This window comes from Podarcis filfolensis, assembly GCF_964270895.1.
Source record: "Podarcis filfolensis genome assembly, chromosome: 10".
Lineage (NCBI taxonomy): Eukaryota > Metazoa > Chordata > Lepidosauria > Squamata > Lacertidae > Podarcis > Podarcis filfolensis.
Window position 1 is genome coordinate 64,849,984 of NC_139612.1, and position 5,499 is coordinate 64,855,482.

Below are 5,499 nucleotides of genomic sequence, written 5' to 3' on the forward strand. Positions count from 1 at the left end.
CTCTTCGTTATCTCACCACAAAAATCTTTGGTATGCAAGCCTTTACTCTCAGAGCTGTTTTTCCAAACGCAGCTCTCGTGAACCAGAGAATAAATCAATCTGCATTCACACTTTTAGCCCGATATTCAGCATACCTTTTTAGGGCTCCGTTGCTTTGAAAACACCCCCTCTTGGTGTCCTTCCGTCTGTTCAGCTTCTGGCTGCAATGCAGACGTTATCTTCTTTCCTTGGTGCAGAGGATGGCACACGATCCATCAACCTCTCACCTCTCATGCTGATTCCCATGGATCAGATAACCAGCAGCGTCTGCTACCATATGTTGAATCAAGCCATATCTTCAGAGGAATTTGGCCACTCTCCAGGTGCCCGGCTTGATTCCATGTTGACCTCCCCGTCAGCGACTCCCGGCAAGACAAGGCGAGATCTCTATCGGCCGATCCTTCTTCAAACGTGAGAAGAACACAGCCACTCCCCCCTGCCATCCCCAGGGAGGGGAGAGAGACAGACAGAAATGTATTTACATGCCTTTATTTCTGTCTTTCCTCAGTGGTGCAGAGAAATCATGTCTGCACCCTCTCACATCAGCAGCCAGAGAGAGAATAACTCCACCCATGTACTTCCAGTACAGGGTCATGTGACACTCTGAGCTAACATCCGGTGCTCAGTGCACATAATAGACTGTCCCTTGTTCCCACAGTACAGTCCCAAAACATCAACATCCTGTTTGGCTTTCCAGCCACCTGGAGCACTCAGCAGCATTGCTCCTTTTTCGTAACAATTTCTGCCATCTACAACTATTGCTATGTATAATGTCAGGTGTGGAGCAGGTAAATTATATTGTTGTGAACCACCCTGAGATCTATGGACATAGGGCAGTATTCAAATCTTAACAACAACACAGCTGAAAGACCGCTTGTGGGCAATTGTCTGATTTTGCAGGGAATCGCCCAGTAAAACCCCGTTTTACTTGCCATGCAAAGGGCTCTGCAAGGCCTGATCGTCAGCTGGCTGTCATGTCTTGCGAAGCACACCATGAGACCCAGCAACACTGCAAGGTCTGCAAGTTCTGACTTGCTCACCAGGGCCTTGGGACAGTCACACGAGGCCTCCACATGATTTCACAGAGCTCTCTTGAGATGCTGCAGGGCCATTGCGAGATTTTGCTCTAACCCAGAATCCGCCACAAAGCTTCTCTGGTAGTGGAGGCAGGGAGCGCACCAGTAGAGGTTCCCCTTGGATTCTGTCACCTGAGGCATCTGCCTCAGTTTACCTCATGGACTGGCCGGCCCTGAAACCAGGTAAGACCTTCTCAGGGAAATGGTACAAATCGCAACACAGCTGAATATTGCATACCGGAAAACTTAGTATTCTGATCCACCATCGTTAATGTAAATGTCTTCTACGTGATCAAAAATAACAGGAATCTTGGCTAGCGTGAGGCACGTTCTTCCTTCTTTTATTTGGGAGAAGTATAATTTAGAGCTTTAAACATCAAACATCCTGAAGCGATTTCTGTCTTAATTACTGCACTGCTATAAACGCACGCATGGGATACTTTACAAGGAAACAGGGATGTCCCAATATATGTTTAAAGAATATCAACAGTCTCTTTTCCTGCATTCTACAAGATCGAAATCTGCTTAACAGGGAGCAATCCCAGAGAAGCGGTGAAGTGTGAATATTTATTTATTCACTGTGCTAATGTCTTGCCTACTGTTCTTTTGATAAACTGAAACAGGGTTTCGTTTGCGATAGGGCGCTGAGCCCCAGATCCTCCTTTTGGCACCGGTCTCCAGCCCCAGGAAACGAAAGCAAAGTGAAAGAGGAGAGCAGTTCCTTTCGCATGTCTTGGAAAAGAAGCAGGGAAATTACTCAGGGTCCAAATGAGGAGCCACAGTCATTTATTTACATTGGCTTGTCTACATTTCATGCTGAAGACAGGAAGAGGCTCTCTCTATCCATGTATGTGTGCTTGTGAAAGAGTACACTTGTCGATTTGTACATAGAATCATAGGATTGTAGAGTTGGAAGGGACCCTGAAGATCATTTCGTCCAACCCCATGCAACGCAGGAATATGGAGCTGTCCAATATGGGGATCGAACCCGAAACCTTGGCGTTATCAGCACCCCACTCTATCCAGCTGAGCTATCCAGGTCTAGCCTTAGCTATTGGTGTACCCAGATGCACAGACTTTACACTCATCGAACACCTGAATAACTGTGTACAGTTCAGCTTTTTTTGCCATTGGACATTAGACTGTACAGTTATCAGATGTAATGTGTGAACATTCCTGTGAAGGGTGAAGGGACCCCTGACCATTAGGTCTAGTCGTGGCCGACTCTGGGGTTGCGGCGCTCATCTCGCTTTATTGGCCGAGGGAGCCGGCGTACAGCTTCCGGGTCATGTGGCCAGCATGACGAAGCCGCTTCTGGCGAACCAGAGCAGCACACGGAAACACCATTTACCTTCCCACCGGAGTGGTACCTATTTATCTACTTGCACTTTGACGTGCTTTTGAACTGCTAGGTTGGCAGGAGCTGGGACTGAGCAACGGGAGCTCACCCCGTCGTGGGCATTTGAACCGCCGACCTTCTGATCGGCAAGTCCTAGGCTCTGTGGTTTAACCCACAGCTATTTTATAGCAAATCTATACAACTCTCCATAGTCATCTGAAGGCAGCCCTGTACCGGGAAGCTTTTAATGTGTAATGATTCATTGTGTTCCTTATATTCTGTTGGAAGCTGCCCAGAGTTGAAACCCAGTCAGATGGGTGGAGTACAAGTAATAAATTATTATTGTTATATTTGAATAACTGCAGGGGTGTCCAGCTCTACTATTTGTATATACACAGGTACACAAGATTGTACACCTATTGAATGTTATGTTTGAACACCCCAATTTGAACTATGTACTTACTTTCCAGAAGGCTCATAGCTCAGTGACAGAACATGTGCTTGGGATGCAAAACATTCTGGTTCAAAATGACACTTTTCTGGGACCCTGGAGAGCTGCAGCCAGCAGGGACTGGCCCTATCATTGGGCATAATGAGGAGACTTTCTCTGGCAGGATATGAGCACAACATTCTCTAGCTTGTGTTTCCCAGCAATTGTGCTGGTGCCCATTCTCAATGGGCACAGAGATGGCAGTGTGACCGGTTCCACTGCACAGGGCGCTGAGCTTAGGGGGTGCCCCAGGCCATAGGCTGGGACATATCAACTATGACAGCCACCACTGAGCAGAGGGCACTATCCCATCACTAATGCTGAAATAAAATTTGACTGTTGATCTGCTCAGCTTCTGTAGGTGAAATAAATGTTGAAGCAATAATTCTTCAACATCAACTTTGTTGGACTGGTTATGTTATGCAGTTGCCTGATTATCGTCTTCCAGAGCAACTCCTCTATTCCGAACTTAAAAATGGAAAGCGTAATGCTGGTGGTCAACAAAAGAGGTTTAAAGACTCTCTAAAGGCAAATCTAAAAAAAAAGTAGTACAGTATAAACACCAACAACAGGGAAACACTGGGCTGCAAGTGTTCCAGTTGGAGAACAGCCTTTACCAAAGGTGTCATGGGCTTTGAAGACACTCAGACTCTGGACGCAAGGGAGAAACGTGCGGAGAGGAAGGCACCCTTGGCAAACCCTCACCGTGATCAACTCCCGCCCAGAAACCAATGTCCCCACTGTGGAAAGACGTGTGGATCCAGAATTAGCCTCCACAGTCACTTACGGACTCACTGTTAAGACCGTGTTTATGGAAGACAATCTTACTCGGCTACAAGTGATCGCCGAAGAAGAAGAAGAAGAAGAAGAAGAAGAAGAAGAAGAAGAAGGCGAAGGACTGATGGTCTGACCGAATATTGAGCAGTTTGCTCTCTTTGAATCCTCCACGTGCCTCAGCATCTTCATAACAGCAGCACATCGCATTACCAGCAACCTTCATTAATTCAGGGGAGATGCCAAAACAGAGTCTCTCTCTCTCTCCACCTCTACATTAGTTTGTGCTATAACCTCGTGTCAATTTGAGCTCCGGCTATGTATTGCAAGGGGCTTCTGATCTTATCTGGGGCCCACTTAAAAGCAGAAGGCAAGCTCCAACCTAGCAGATTGCTTGTTAAATGGCATCTGCCAGCGGGAAACCCACCAGTCTTCTTTGGGCTATAAAGGCTGCCTCTGGGCTTCCATGTAATGAGGTGCCATTTCTGAGGATATTGGGTTCCTGAAGCAGTCTCGAAGTTTGTTCGCCTTTTTCTTGGGGGGAGGGCACACATTCTTTTTTATTAAAAAAAACAAAAACAAAAAACCAGAGACATTTTGACAGCAAGTAAACCAAGCAGCACACAGGACACCAAATTAGCAAGGCAGAAAAGGATTGGGCTTGGTTAGGTAAAGTGCTGAATGGTATGGCAGCTAAACTCAAAAACAGTGGTACCTCGGGTTACATACGCTTCAGGTTACAGCCTCCACTAACCCAGAAATTGTGCTTCAGGTTAAGAACTTTGCTTCAGGATGAGAACAGAAATTGTGCTGCGGCGGCGCGGCGGCAGCGGGAGGCCCCATTAGCTAAAGTGGTGCTTCAGGTTAAGAACAGTTTCAGGTTAAGTACGGACCTCCGGAACGAATTAAGTACTTAACCCGAGGTACAACTGTACTATCAAATAGATGGGCATTTTTGTAGTTTTAAGTGTGTGGCTATTCCATTGGTATTAATTTCCTCCCCATTTCTGTGCATTATTGCAGAGTATTGTGAAAGAACGATGTCAATCAACATTTGATGATCTCCTTCTACCGTCCACAATAAAAAGTGTCCTTTCATACTGCATCACGGTGTGGTACGCTGGTTTGACATCAACTGATAGGAAGTGCCTACAGAGGGTGGTGAATACAGCACAAGATATTATGGGCTGTCCCGTGAATCTGCTGGATAACATCGCGGAAGAACGTTGCCTCAGGAGAGTGAGGAAAATTCTCAGGGATGATTCACACCCTGGCTAGCACTTTCTTGATCTCCTGCCCTCAGGCAGAAGATATAGAAGCATGCTTAGTCACACCAACAGGGTAAAGAACAGCTTCTATCCGTGGCTTGTTAGGCTGCTGAATGAAAAGATAACAAGAGGGCAACTGACTTTCGGGTTTGGTGGGTGTGCGTCAGTAAACAAGGGGAATTAAGTCTAAGAGTGGGGGGTGCTTGTGTAATCTCACTGTATACAAGTTGTACAAGTGACAATAAAGTATTTCAATTATTGGAGGAATTGCACTGCATTTGCCTTTTCCTGTGTGCTTACTGTTTCCATGCTGGTCTCTTTATTTACGTTGTTGTTGTTCTGCTTACTTGTAAAAAGGAAGGAAGGAAGGAAGGAAGGAAGGAAGGAAGGAAGGAAGGAAGGAAGGAAGGAGATAATATGAGCCCTGCTAGATTGGGCCACTGGTCCTCTAGCGAGGAGCTGTTAGCAGATCCCTCTTCCCCTTCCAGGGTTGGAATTCCCAGAGTTCCCTGT

At 46.4% G+C, this 5,499-nt stretch overlaps 1 long non-coding RNA gene across 1 annotated transcript; it reads left to right on the forward strand.

The window, feature by feature from the left end:
- The first annotated feature begins 1,127 nt into the window (after window positions 1–1,127).
- On the forward strand, window positions 1,128–5,213 carry LOC310743358. The gene is made up of 3 exons (XR_014538977.1): window positions 1,128–1,298; window positions 1,739–1,962; window positions 4,742–5,213. It is a non-coding gene; the product is annotated as an uncharacterized lncRNA (long non-coding RNA).
- Window positions 5,214–5,499: the final 286 nt, after the last annotated feature.